At 44.4% G+C, this 15,743-nt stretch overlaps 1 protein-coding gene across 1 annotated transcript in view; it reads left to right on the forward strand.

Moving 5' to 3' along the window:
• Positions 1-15,743, forward strand: part of LOC142704357 (ER membrane protein complex subunit 3-like) — a gene marked incomplete at its 3' end in the record, with an annotated part of 51,537 nt that overhangs the window by 31,391 nt on the left and 4,403 nt on the right.

The raw sequence follows: 15,743 nt of genomic DNA on the forward strand, positions 1-15,743 counted from the left end.
ATGAGGAGCGGCCTTATGTCCCGGGGTTTCCTCCTTTTATGTCTAGAACATGGTTTACTAATAAATGTAGGCGGAGCCCACCCTCCGTAGCCTATAATATGTTGTAACATTGTATGGGAGGACTCCGCCTCATCATGTAGTGTATATAGCAGGTGGAGTAACTGTATATAACACGTGTATGGGAGGACTCCGCCTGGTCATGTAGTGTATATAGCAGGTGGAGTAACTGTATATAACACGTGTATGGGAGGACTCCGCCTGGTTATGTAGTGTATATAGCAGGTGGAGTAACTGTATATAACACATGTATGGGAGGACTCCGCCTGGTCATGTAGTGTATATAGCAGGTGGAGTAACTGTATATAACACATGTATGGGAGGACTCCGCCTGATCATGTAGTGTATATAGCAGGTGGAGTAACTGTATATAACACGTGTATGGGAGGACTCCGCCTGATCATGTAGTGTGTATATAGCAGGTGGAGTAACTGTATATAACACGTGTATGGGAGGACTCCGCCTGGTCATGTAGTGTATATAGCAGGTGGAGTAACTGTATATAACACGTGTATGGGAGGACTCCGCCTGGTCATGTAGTGTATATAGCAGGTGGAGTAACTGTATATAACACATGTATGGGAGGACTCCGCCTGGTCATGTAGTGTATATAGCAGGTTGAGTAACTGTATATAACACGTGTATGGGAGGACTCCGCCTGGTTATGTAGTGTGTATAGCAGGTGGAGTAACTGTATATAACACGTGTATGGGAGGACTCCGCCTGGTTATGTAGTGTGTATAGCAGGTGGAGTAACTGTATATAACACATGTATGGGAGGACTCCGCCTGGTTATGTAGTGTGTATAGCAGGTGGAGTAACTGTATATAACACGTGTGAGGGAGGACTCCGCCTGGTCATGTAGTGTATATAGCAGGTGGAGTAACTGTATATAACACGTGTATGGGAGGACTCCGCCTGGTCATGTAGTGTATATAGCAGGTGGAGTAACTGTATATAACACGTGTATGGGAGGACTCCGCCTGGTCATGTAGTGTATATAGCAGGTGGAGTAACTGTATATAACACATGTATGGGAGGACTCCGCCTGGTCATCTAGTGTATATAGCAGGTGGAGTAACTGTATATAACACATGTATGGGAGGACTCCGCCTGGTTATGTAGTGTATATAGCAGGTGGAGTAACTGTATATAACACATGTATGGGAGGACTCCGCCTGGTTATGTAGTGTATATAGCAGGTGGAGTAACTGTATATAACACGTGTATGGGAGGACTCCGCCTGGTCATGTAGTGTATATAGCAGGTGGAGTAACTGTATATAACACATGTATGGGAGGACTCCGCCTGGTTATGTAGTGTATATAGCAGGTGGAGGAACTGTATATAACACGTGTATGGGAGGACTCCGCCTGGTCATGTAGTGTATATAGCAGGTGGAGTAACTGTATATAACACGTGTATGGGAGGACTCCGCCTGGTCATGTAGTGTATATAGCAGGTGGAGTAACTGTATATAACACGTGTATGGGAGGACTCCGCCTGGTTATGTAGTGTATATAGCAGGTGGAGTAACTGTATATAACACGTGTATGGGAGGACTCCGCCTGGTCATGTAGTGTATATAGCAGGTGGAGTAACTGTATATAACACATGTATGGGAGGACTCCGCCTGGTTATGTAGTGTATATAGCAGGTGCAGTAACTGTATATAACACATGTATGGGAGGACTCCGCCTGATCATGTAGTGTATATAGCAGGTGGAGTAACTGTATATAACACGTGTATGGGAGGACTCCGCCTGATCATGTAGTGTATATAGCAGGTGGAGGAACTGTATATAACACATGTATGGGAGGACTCCGCCTGGTCATGTAGTGTATATAGCAGGTGGAGGAACTGTATATAACACGTGTATGGGAGGACTCCGCCTGGTTATGTAGTGTATATAGCAGGTGGAGTAACTGTATATAACACGTGTATGGGAGGACTCCGCCTGGTCATGTAGTGTATATAGCAGGTGGAGTAACTGTATATTACACATGTATGGGAGGACTCCGCCTGGTTATGTAGTGTATATAGCAGGTGGAGTAACTGTATATAACACATGTATGGGAGGACTCCGCCTGGTTATGTAGTGTATATAGCAGGTGGAGTAACTGTATATAACACATGTATGGGAGGACTCCGCCTGGTCATGTAGTGTATATAGCAGGTGGAGGAACTGTATATAACACGTGTATGGGAGGACTCCGCCTGGTTATGTAGTGTATATAGCAGGTGCAGTAACTGTATATAACACGTGTATGGGAGGACTCCGCCTGGTTATGTAGTGTATATAGCAGGTGCAGTAACTGTATATAACACATGTATGGGAGGACTCCGCCTGGTTATGTAGTGTATATAGCAGGTGGAGTAACTGTATATAACACGTGTGAGGGAGGACTCCGCCTGGTCATGTAGTGTATATAGCAGGTGGAGTAACTGTATATAACACATGTATGGGAGGACTCCGCCTGATCATGTAGTGTATATAGCAGGTGGAGTAACTGTATATAACACATGTTTGGGAGGACTCCGCCTGGTTATGTAGTGTATATAGCAGGTGGAGTAACTGTATATAACACGTGTATGGGAGGACTCCGCCTGGTCATGTAGTGTATATAGCAGGTGGAGTAACTGTATATAACACATGTATGGGAGGACTCCGCCTGGTTATGTAGTGTATATAGCAGGTGGAGTAACTGTATATAACACATGTATGGGAGGACTCCGCCTGGTTATGTAGTGTATATAGCAGGTGGAGTAACTGTATATAACACATGTATGGGAGGACTCCGCCTGGTTATGTAGTGTATATAGCAGGTGGAGTAACTGTATATAACACATGTATGGGAGGACTCCGCCTGGTCATGTAGTGTATATAGCAGGTGGAGGAACTGTATATAACACGTGTGAGGGAGGACTCCGCCTGGTCATGTAGTGTATATAGCAGGTGGAGGAACTGTATATAACACATGTATGGGAGGACTCCGCCTGGTCATGTAGTGTGTATATATAGCAGGTGGAGTAACTGTATATAACACATGTATGGGAGGACTCCGCCTGGTCATGTAGTGTATAATAGCAGGTGGAGTAACTGTATATAACACGTGTATGGGAGGACTCCGCCTGGTTATGTAGTGTATATAGCAGGTGGAGTAACTGTATATAACACGTGTATGGGAGGACTCCGCCTGGTTATGTAGTGTGTATAGCAGGTGGAGTAACTGTATATAACACGTGTATGGGAGGACTCCGCCTGGTTATGTAGTGTGTATAGCAGGTGGAGTAACTGTATATAACACGTGTATGGGAGGACTCCGCCTGGTTATGTAGTGTATATAGCAGGTGGAGTAACTGTATATAACACATGTATGGGAGGACTCCGCCTGGTTATGTAGTGTATATAGCAGGTGGAGTAACTGTATATAACACGTGTGAGGGAGGACTCCGCCTGGTCATGTAGTGTATATAGCAGGTGGAGTAACTGTATATAACACATGTTTGGGAGGACTCCGCCTGGTTATGTAGTGTATATAGCAGGTGGAGTAACTGTATATAACACATGTATGGGAGGACTCCGCCTGGTTATGTAGTGTATATAGCAGGTGGAGTAACTGTATATAACACATGTATGGGAGGACTCCGCCTGGTTATGTAGTGTATATAGCAGGTGGAGTAACTGTATATAACACATGTATGGGAGGACTCCGCCTGGTTATGTAGTGTATATAGCAGGTGGAGTAACTGTATATAACACGTGTATGGGAGGACTCCGCCTGGTCATGTAGTGTATATAGCAGGTGGAGTAACTGTATATAACACGTGTATGGGAGGACTCCGCCTGGTTATGTAGTGTATATAGCAGGTGGAGTAACTGTATATAACACGTGTATGGGAGGACTCCGCCTGGTCATGTAGTGTATATAGCAGGTGGAGTAACTGTATATAACACGTGTATGGGAGGACTCCGCCTGGTTATGTAGTGTATATAGCAGGTGGAGTAACTGTATATAACACGTGTGAGGGAGGACTCCGCCTGGTCATGTAGTGTATATAGCAGGTGGAGTAACTGTATATAACACATGTATGGGAGGACTCCGCCTGGTTATGTAGTGTATATAGCAGGTGGAGTAACTGTATATAACACATGTATGGGAGGACTCCGCCTGGTCATGTAGTGTATAATAGCAGGTGGAGTAACTGTATATAACACGTCTATGGGAGGACTCCGCCTGGTCATGTAGTGTGTATATATAGCAGGTGGAGTAACTGTATATAACACGTGTATGGGAGGACTCCGCCTGGTCATGTAGTGTATATAGCAGGTGGAGTAACTGTATATAACACGTGTATGGGAGGACTCCGCCTGGTTATGTAGTGTATATAGCAGGTGGAGTAACTGTATATAACACATGTATGGGAGGACTCCGCCTGGTTATGTAGTGTATATATAGCAGGTGGAGTAACTGTATATAACACATGTATGGGAGGACTCCGCCTGGTTATGTAGTGTATATAGCAGGTGGAGTAACTGTATATAACACATGTATGGGAGGACTCCGCCTGGTTATGTAGTGTATATATAGCAGGTGGAGTAACTGTATATAACACATGTATGGGAGGACTCCGCCTGTTCATGTAGTGTATATAGCAGGTGGAGTAACTGTATATAACACATGTATGGGAGGACTCCGCCTGGTTATGTAGTGTATATAGCAGGTGGAGTAACTGTATATAACACATGTATGGGAGGACTCCGCCTGGTCATGTAGTGTGTATAGCAGGTGGAGTAACTGTATATAACACGTGTATGGGAGGACTCCGCCTGGTTATGTAGTGTATATATAGCAGGTGGAGTAACTGTATATAACACATGTATGGGAAGACTCCGCCTGGTCATGTAGTGTATATAGCAGGTGGAGTAACTGTATATAACACATGTATGGGAGGACTCCGCCTGGTCATGTAGTGTATATAGCAGGTGGAGTAACTGTATATAACACATGTATGGGAGGACTCCGCCTGGTTATGTAGTGTATATAGCAGGTGGAGTAACTGTATATAACACATGTATGGGAGGACTCCGCCTGGTCATGTAGTGTATATAGCAGGTGGAGTAACTGTATATAACACGTGTGAGGGAGGACTCCGCCTGGTTATGTAGTGTATATAGCAGGTGGAGTAACTGTATATAACACGTGTATGGGAGGACTCCGCCTGGTTATGTAGTGTATATAGCAGGTGGAGTAACTGTATATAACACGTGTATGGGAGGACTCCGCCTGGTCATGTAGTGTGTATATATAGCAGGTGGAGTAACTGTATATAACACATGTATGGGAGGACTCCGCCTGGTTATGTAGTGTATATAGCAGGTGGAGTAACTGTATATAACACATGTATGGGAGGACTCCGCCTGGTCATGTAGTGTATAATAGCAGGTGGAGTAACTGTATATAACACGTGTATGGGAGGACTCCGCCTGGTCATGTAGTGTGTATATATAGCAGGTGGAGTAACTGTATATAACACGTGTATGGGAGGACTCCGTCTGGTTATGTAGTGTATATAGCAGGTGGAGTAACTGTATATAACACATGTATGGGAGGACTCCGTCTGGTCATGTAGTGTATATAGCAGGTGGAGTAACTGTATATAACACATGTATGGGAGGACTCCGCCTGGTCATGTAGTGTATATAGCAGGTGGAGTAACTGTATATAACACATGTATGGGAGGACTCCGCCTGGTTATGTAGTGTATATAGCAGGTGGAGTAACTGTATATAACACATGTATGGGAGGACTCCGCCTGATCATGTAGTGTATATAGCAGGTGGAGTAACTGTATATAACACATGTATGGGAGGACTCCGCCTGGTTATGTAGTGTATATAGCAGGTGGAGTAACTGTATATAACACGTGTATGGGAGGACTCCGCCTGGTTATGTAGTGTATATAGCAGGTGGAGTAACTGTATATAACACGTGTATGGGAGGACTCCGCCTGGTTATGTAGTGTATATAGCAGGTGGAGTAACTGTATATAACAGGTGTATGGGAGGACTCCGCCTGGTTATGTAGTGTATATAGCAGGTGGAGTAACTGTATATAACACGTGTGAGGGAGGACTCCGCCTGGTCATGTAGTGTGTATAGCAGGTGGAGTAACTGTATATAACACATGTGAGGGAGGACTCCGCCTGGTTATGTAGTGTGTATAGCAGGTGGAGTAACTGTATATAACACATGTATGGGAGGACTCCGCCTGGTCATGTAGTGTGTATATATAGCAGGTGGAGTAACTGTATATAACACGTGTATGGGAGGACTCCGCCTGATTATGTAGTGTATATAGCAGGTGGAGTAACTGTATATAACACGTGTATGGGAGGACTCCGCCTGGTTATGTAGTGTATATAGCAGGTGGAGTAACTGTATATAACACGTGTATGGGAGGACTCCGCCTGGTTATGTAGTGTATATAGCAGGTGGAGTAACTGTATATAACACATGTATGGGAGGACTCCGCCTGGTTATGTAGTGTATATAGCAGGTGGAGTAACTGTATATAACACATGTATGGGAGGACTCCGCCTGGTCATGTAGTGTATATAGCAGGTGGAGTAACTGTATATAACACGTGTATGGGAGGACTCCGCCTGGTTATGTAGTGTATATAGCAGGTGGAGTAACTGTATATAACACGTGTATGGGAGGACTCCGCCTGGTTATGTAGTGTATATAGCAGGTGGAGTAACTGTATATAACACGTGTATGGGAGGACTCCGCCTGGTCATGTAGTGTGTATATATAGCAGGTGGAGTAACTGTATATAACACATGTATGGGAGGACTCCGCCTGGTCATGTAGTGTGTATATATAGCAGGTGGAGTAACTGTATATAACACATGTATGGGAGGACTCCGCCTGGTCATGTAGTGTATAATAGCAGGTGGAGTAACTGTATATAACACGTGTATGGGAGGACTCCGCCTGGTCATGTAGTGTGTATATATAGCAGGTGGAGTAACTGTATATAACACGTGTATGGGAGGACTCCGTCTGGTTATGTAGTGTATATAGCAGGTGGAGTAACTGTATATAACACATGTATGGGAGGACTCCGTCTGGTCATGTAGTGTATATAGCAGGTGGAGTAACTGTATATAACACATGTATGGGAGGACTCCGCCTGGTCATGTAGTGTATATAGCAGGTGGAGTAACTGTATATAACACATGTATGGGAGGACTCCGCCTGGTTATGTAGTGTATATAGCAGGTGGAGTAACTGTATATAACACATGTATGGGAGGACTCCGCCTGATCATGTAGTGTATATAGCAGGTGGAGTAACTGTATATAACACATGTATGGGAGGACTCCGCCTGGTTATGTAGTGTATATAGCAGGTGGAGTAACTGTATATAACACGTGTATGGGAGGACTCCGCCTGGTTATGTAGTGTATATAGCAGGTGGAGTAACTGTATATAACACGTGTATGGGAGGACTCCGCCTGGTTATGTAGTGTATATAGCAGGTGGAGTAACTGTATATAACAGGTGTATGGGAGGACTCCGCCTGGTTATGTAGTGTATATAGCAGGTGGAGTAACTGTATATAACACGTGTGAGGGAGGACTCCGCCTGGTCATGTAGTGTGTATAGCAGGTGGAGTAACTGTATATAACACATGTGAGGGAGGACTCCGCCTGGTTATGTAGTGTGTATAGCAGGTGGAGTAACTGTATATAACACATGTATGGGAGGACTCCGCCTGGTCATGTAGTGTGTATATATAGCAGGTGGAGTAACTGTATATAACACGTGTATGGGAGGACTCCGCCTGGTTATGTAGTGTATATAGCAGGTGGAGTAACTGTATATAACACGTGTATGGGAGGACTCCGCCTGGTTATGTAGTGTATATAGCAGGTGGAGTAACTGTATATAACACATGTATGGGAGGACTCCGTCTGGTTATGTAGTGTATATAGCAGGTGGAGTAACTGTATATAACACATGTATGGGAGGACTCCGCCTGGTTATGTAGTGTGTATAGCAGGTGGAGTAACTGTATATAACACGTGTATGGGAGGACTCCGCCTGGTTATGTAGTGTGTATAGCAGGTGGAGTAACTGTATATAACACGTGTATGGGAGGACTCCGCCTGGTTATGTAGTGTATATAGCAGGTGGAGTAACTGTATATAACACATGTATGGGAGGACTCCGCCTGGTTATGTAGTGTATATAGCAGGTGGAGTAACTGTATATAACACGTGTATGGGAGGACTCCGCCTGGTCATGTAGTGTATATAGCAGGTCGAGTAACTGTATATAACACGTGTATGGGAGGACTCCGCCTGGTTATGTAGTGTATATAGCAGGTGGAGTAACTGTATATAACAAGTGTATGGGAGGACTCCGCCTGGTCATGTAGTGTATATAGCAGGTGGAGTAACTGTATATAACACATGTATGGGAGGACTCCGTCTGGTCATGTAGTGTATATAGCAGGTTGAGTAACTGTATATAACACGTGTATGGGAGGACTCCGCCTGGTTATGTAGTGTATATAGCAGGTGGAGTAACTGTATATAACACGTGTATGGAAGGACTCCGCCTGGTTATGTAGTGTATATAGCAGGTGGAGTAACTGTATATAACACATGTATAGGAGGACTCAGTCTGGTCATGTAGTGTATATAGCAGGTGGAGTAACTGTATATAACACATGTATGGGAGGACTCCGCCTGGTTATGTAGTGTATATAGCAGGTGGAGTAACTGTATATAACACATGTATGGGAGGACTCCGCCTGGTTATGTAGTGTATATAGCAGGTGGAGTAACTGTATATAACACGTGTATGGGAGGACTCCGCCTGGTCATGTAGTGTATATAGCAGGTGGAGTAACTGTATATAACACGTGTATGGGAGGACTCCGCCTGGTCATGTAGTGTATATAGCAGGTGGAGTAACTGTATATAACACGTGTATGGAAGGACTCCGCCTGGTTATGTAGTGTATATAGCAGGTGGAGTAACTGTATATAACACGTGTATGGGAGGACTCCGTCTGGTCATGTAGTGTATATAGCAGGTGGAGTAACTGTATATAACACGTGTATGGGAGGACTCCGCCTGGTTATGTAGTGTATATAGCAGGTGGAGTAACTGTATATAACACGTGTATGGGAGGACTCCGCCTGGTCATGTAGTGTATATAGCAGGTGGAGTAACTGTATATAACACGTGTATGGGAGGACTCCGTCTGGTCATGTAGTGTATATAGCAGGTGGAGTAACTGTATATAACACGTGTATGGGAGGACTCCGCCTGGTTATGTAGTGTATATATAGCAGGTGGAGTAACTGTATATAACACGTGTATGGGAGGACTCCGTCTGGTCATGTAGTGTATATAGCAGGTGGAGTAACTGTATATAACACGTGTATGGGAGGACTCCGCTTGGTCATGTAGTGTATATAGCAGGTGGAGTAACTTTATATACCACGTGTATGGGAGGACTCCGTCTGGTTATGTAGTGTGTATATATAGCAGGTGGAGTAACTGTATATAACACGTGTATGGGAGGACTCCGTCTGGTCATGTAGTGTATATAGCAGGTGGAGTAACTGTATATAACACGTGTATGGGAGGACTCCGCTTGGTCATGTAGTGTATATAGCAGGTGGAGTAACTGTATATAACACGTGTATGGGAGGACTCCGCCTGGTTATGTAGTGTATATAGCAGGTGGAGTAACTGTATATAACACATGTATGGGAGGACTCCGCCTGGTTATGTAGTGTATATAGCAGGTGGAGTAACTGTATATAACAGGTGTATGGGAGGACTCCGCCTGGTTATGTAGTGTATATAGCAGGTGGAGTAACTGTATATAACACATGTATGGGAGGACTCTGCCTGGTTATGTAGTGTATATAGCAGGTGGAGTAACTGTATATAACACGTGTATGGGAGGACTCCGCCTGGTCATGTAGTGTGTATATAGCAGGTGGAGTAACTGTATATAACACGTGTATGGGAGGACTCCGTCTGGTTATGTAGTGTATATAGCAGGTGGAGTAACTGTATATAACACGTGTATGTGAGGACTCCGCCTGGTCATGTAGTGTATATAGCAGGTGGAGTAACTGTATATAACACATGTATGGGAGGACTCCGCCTGGTTATGTAGTGTATATAGCAGGTGGAGTAACTGTATATAACACATGTATGGGAGGACTCCGCCTGGTTATGTAGTGTGTATAGCAGGTGGAGTAACTGTATATAACACGTGTATGGGAGGACTCCGCCTGGTTATGTAGTGTATATAGCAGGTGGAGTAACTGTATATAACACGTGTATGGGAGGACTCCGCCTGGTCATGTAGTGTGTATATATAGCAGGTGGAGTAACTGTATATAACAGGTGTATGGGAGGACTCCGCCTGGTTATGTAGTGTATATATAGCATGTGGAGTAACTGTATATAACACATATATGGGAGGACTCCGCCTGGTCATGTAGTGTATATAGCAGGTGGAGTAACTGTATATAACACATGTATGGGAGGACTCCGCCTGGTCATGTAGTGTGTTTATATAGCAGGTGGAGTAACTGTATATAACACATGTATGGGCGGACTCCGTCTGGTTATGTAGTGTATAGCAGGTGGAGTAACTGTATATAACACGTGTATGGGAGGACTCCGCCTGGTCATGTAGTGTATATAGCAGGTGGAGTAACTGTATATAACACGTGTATGGGAGGACTCCGCCTGGTCATGTAGTGTATATAGCAGGTGGAGTAACTGTATATAACACGTGTATGGGAGGACTCCGCCTGGTTATGTAGTGTATATAGCAGGTGGAGTAACTGTATATAACACGTGTGAGGGAGGACTCCGCCTGGTCATGTAGTGTATATAGCAGGTGGAGTAACTGTATATAACACATGTATGGGAGGACTCCGCCTGGTTATGTAGTGTATATAGCAGGTGGAGTAACTATATAACACGTGTATGGGAGGACTCCGCCTGGTTATGTAGTGTATATAGCAGGTGGAGTAACTGTATATAACACGTGTATGGGAGGACTCCGCCTGGTTATGTAGTGTATATAGCAGGTGCAGTAACTGTATATAACAGGTGTATGGGAGGACTCCGCCTGGTTATGTAGTGTGTATATAGCAGGTGGAGTAACTGTATATAACACGTGTGAGGGAGGACTCAGCCTGGTCATGTAGTGTATATAGCAGGTGGAGTAACTGTATATAACACATGTATGGGAGGACTCCGCCTGGTTATGTAGTGTATATAGCAGGTGGAGTAACTGTATATAACACGTGTATGGGAGGACTCCGCCTGGTCATGTAGTGTATATAGCAGGTCGAGTAACTGTATATAACACGTGTATGGGAGGACTCCGCCTGGTTATGTAGTGTATATAGCAGGTGGAGTAACTGTATATAACAAGTGTATGGGAGGACTCCGCCTGGTCATGTAGTGTATATAGCAGGTGGAGTAACTGTATATAACACATGTATGGGAGGACTCCGCCTGGTTATGTAGTGTATATAGCAGGTGGAGTAACTGTATATAACAAGTGTATGGGAGGACTCCGCCTGGTCATGTAGTGTATATAGCAGGTGGAGTAACTGTATATAACAAGTGTATGGGAGGACTCCGCCTGGTTATGTAGTGTATATAGCAGGTGGAGTAACTGTATATAACAAGTGTATGGGAGGACTCCGCCTGGTTATGTAGTGTATATAGCAGGTGGAGTAACTATATAACACGTGTGAGGGAGGACTCTGCCTGGTTATGTAGTGTATATAGCAGGTGGAGTAACTGTATATAACACGTGTATGGGAGGACTCCGCCTGGTTATGTAGTGTATATAGCAGGTGGAGTAACTGTATATAACACGTGTATGGGAGGACTCCGCCTGGTCATGTAGTGTATATAGCAGGTGGAGTAACTGTATATAACACATGTATGGGAGGACTCCGTCTGGTCATGTAGTGTATATAGCAGGTGGAGTAACTGTATATAACACATGTATGGGAGGACTCCGTCTGGTCATGTAGTGTATATAGCAGGTTGAGTAACTGTATATAACACGTGTATGGGAGGACTCCGCCTGGTTATGTAGTGTATATAGCAGGTGGAGTAACTGTATATAACACGTGTATGGGAGGACTCCGTCTGGTCATGTAGTGTATATAGCAGGTGGAGTAACTGTATATAACACGTGTATGGGAGGACTCCGCCTGGTTATGTAGTGTATATAGCAGGTGGAGTAACTGTATATAACACGTGTATGGGAGGACTCCGTCTGGTCATGTAGTGTATATAGCAGGTGGAGTAACTGTATATAACACGTGTATGGGAGGACTCCGCCTGGTTATGTAGTGTATATAGCAGGTGGAGTAACTGTATATAACACATGTATGGGAGGACTCCGTCTGGTCATGTAGTGTATATAGCAGGTTGAGTAACTGTATATAACACGTGTATGGGAGGACTCCGCCTGGTTATGTAGTGTATATAGCAGGTGGAGTAACTGTATATAACACGTGTATGGAAGGACTCCGCCTGGTTATGTAGTGTATATAGCAGGTGGAGTAACTGTATATAACACATGTATGGGAGGACTCAGTCTGGTCATGTAGTGTATATAGCAGGTGGAGTAACTGTATATAACACATGTATGGGAGGACTCAGTCTGGTCATGTAGTGTATATAGCAGGTGGAGTAACTGTATATAACACATGTATGGGAGGACTCCGCCTGGTTATGTAGTGTATATAGCAGGTGGAGTAACTGTATATAACACGTGTATGGGAGGACTCCGCCTGGTTATGTAGTGTATATAGCAGGTGGAGTAACTGTATATAACACGTGTATGGGAGGACTCCGCCTAGTCATGTAGTGTATATAGCAGGTGGAGTAACTGTATATAACACGTGTATGGGAGGACTCCGCCTGGTCATGTAGTGTATATAGCAGGTGGAGTAACTGTATATAACACGTGTATGGAAGGACTCCGCCTGGTTATGTAGTGTATATAGCAGGTGGAGTAACTGTATATAACACGTGTATGGGAGGACTCCGCCTGGTCATGTAGTGTATATAGCAGGTGGAGTAACTGTATATAACACGTGTATGGGAGGACTCCGCCTGGTCATGTAGTGTATATAGCAGGTGGAGTAACTGTATATAACACGTGTATGGGAGGACTCCGTCTGGTCATGTAGTGTATATAGCAGGTGGAGTAACTGTATATAACACGTGTATGGGAGGACTCCGCTTGGTCATGTAGTGTATATAGCAGGTGGAGTAACTTTATATACCACGTGTATGGGAGGACTCCGTCTGGTTATGTAGTGTGTATATATAGCAGGTGGAGTAACTGTATATAACACGTTTATGGGAGGACTCCGTCTGGTCATGTAGTGTATATAGCAGGTGGAGTAACTGTATATAACACGTGTATGGGAGGACTCCGCTTGGTCATGTAGTGTATATAGCAGGTGGAGTAACTGTATATAACACGTGTATGGGAGGACTCCGCCTGGTTATGTAGTGTATATAGCAGGTGGAGTAACTGTATATAACACATGTATGGGAGGACTCCGCCTGGTTATGTAGTGTGTATAGCAGGTGGAGTAACTGTATATAACACATGTATGGGAGGACTCCGCCTGGTTATGTAGTGTATATAGCAGGTGGAGTAACTGTATATAACACATGTATGGGAGGACTCCGCCTGGTTATGTAGTGTATATAGCAGGTGGAGTAACTGTATATAACACATGTATGGGAGGACTCCGCCTGGTTATGTAGTGTATATAGCAGGTGGAGTAACTGTATATAACAGGTGTATGGGAGGACTCCGCCTGGTTATGTAGTGTATATAGCAGGTGGAGTAACTGTATATAACACATGTATGGGAGGACTCCGCCTGGTCATGTAGTGTATATAGCAGGTGGAGTAACTGTATATAACACATGTATGGGAGGACTCTGCCTGGTTATGTAGTGTATATAGCAGGTGGAGTAACTGTATATAACACGTGTATGAGAGGACTCCGCCTGGTCATGTAGTGTATATAGCAGGTGGAGTAACTGTATATAACACGTGTATGGGAGGACTCCGCCTGGTCATGTAGTGTATATAGCAGGTGGAGTAACTGTATATAACACGTGTATGGGAGGACTCCGCCTGGTCATGTAGTGTATATAGCAGGTGGAGTAACTGTATATAACACGTGTATGGGAGGACTCCACCTGGTTATGTAGTGTATATAGCAGGTGGAGTAACTGTATATAACACGTGTATGGGAGGACTCCGCCTGGTTATGTAGTGTATATAGCAGGTGGAGTAACTGTATATAACACGTGTATGGGAGGACTCCGTCTGGTCATGTAGTGTATATAGCAGGTGGAGTAACTGTATATAACACGTGTATGGGAGGACTCCGCCTGGTTATGTAGTGTATATATAGCAGGTGGAGTAACTGTATATAACACGTGTATGGGAGGACTCCGTCTGGTCATGTAGTGTATATAGCAGGTGGAGTAACTGTATATAACACGTGTATGGGAGGACTCCGCTTGGTCATGTAGTGTATATAGCAGGTGGAGTAACTTTATATACCACGTGTATGGGAGGACTCCGTCTGGTTATGTAGTGTGTATATATAGCAGGTGGAGTAACTGTATATAACACGTGTATGGGAGGACTCCGTCTGGTCATGTAGTGTATATAGCAGATGGAGTAACTGTATATAACACGTGTATGGGAGGACTCCGCTTGGTCATGTAGTGTATATAGCAGGTGGAGTAACTGTATATAACACGTGTATGGGAGGACTCCGCCTGGTTATGTAGTGTATATAGCAGGTGGAGTAACTGTATATAACACATGTATGGGAGGACTCCGCCTGGTTATGTAGTGTATATAGCAGGTGGAGTAACTGTATATAACAGGTGTATGGGAGGACTCCGCCTGGTTATGTAGTGTATATAGCAGGTGGAGTAACTGTATATAACACATGTATGGGAGGACTCCGCCTGGTCATGTAGTGTATATAGCAGGTGGAGTAACTGTATATAACACATGTATGGGAGGACTCCGCCTGGTCATGTAGTGTATATAGCAGGTGGAGTAACTGTATATAACACATGTATGGGAGGACTCCGTCTGGTCATGTAGTGTATATAGCAGGTGGAGTAACTGTATATAACACGTGTATGGGAGGACTCCGCTTGGTCATGTAGTGTATATAGCAGGTGGAGTAACTGTATATAACACGTGTATGGGAGGACTCCGCCTGGTTATGTAGTGTATATAGCAGGTGGAGTAACTGTATATAACACATGTATGGGAGGACTCCGCCTGGTTATGTAGTGTATATAGCAGGTGGAGTAACTGTATATAACACATGTATGGGAGGACTCCGCCTGGTTATGTAGTGTATATAGCAGGTGGAGTAACTGTATATAACAGGTGTATGGGAGGACTCGCCTGGTTATGTAGTGTATATAGCAGGTGGAGTAACTGTATATAACACGTGTATGGGAGGACTCCGCCTGGTCATGTAGTGTATATAGCAGGTGGAGTAACTGTATATAACACATGTATGGGAGGACTCTGCCTGGTTATG

This window comes from Rhinoderma darwinii, unplaced genomic scaffold (assembly GCF_050947455.1).
Source record: "Rhinoderma darwinii isolate aRhiDar2 unplaced genomic scaffold, aRhiDar2.hap1 Scaffold_3090, whole genome shotgun sequence".
Taxonomy (NCBI): domain Eukaryota; kingdom Metazoa; phylum Chordata; class Amphibia; order Anura; family Rhinodermatidae; genus Rhinoderma; species Rhinoderma darwinii.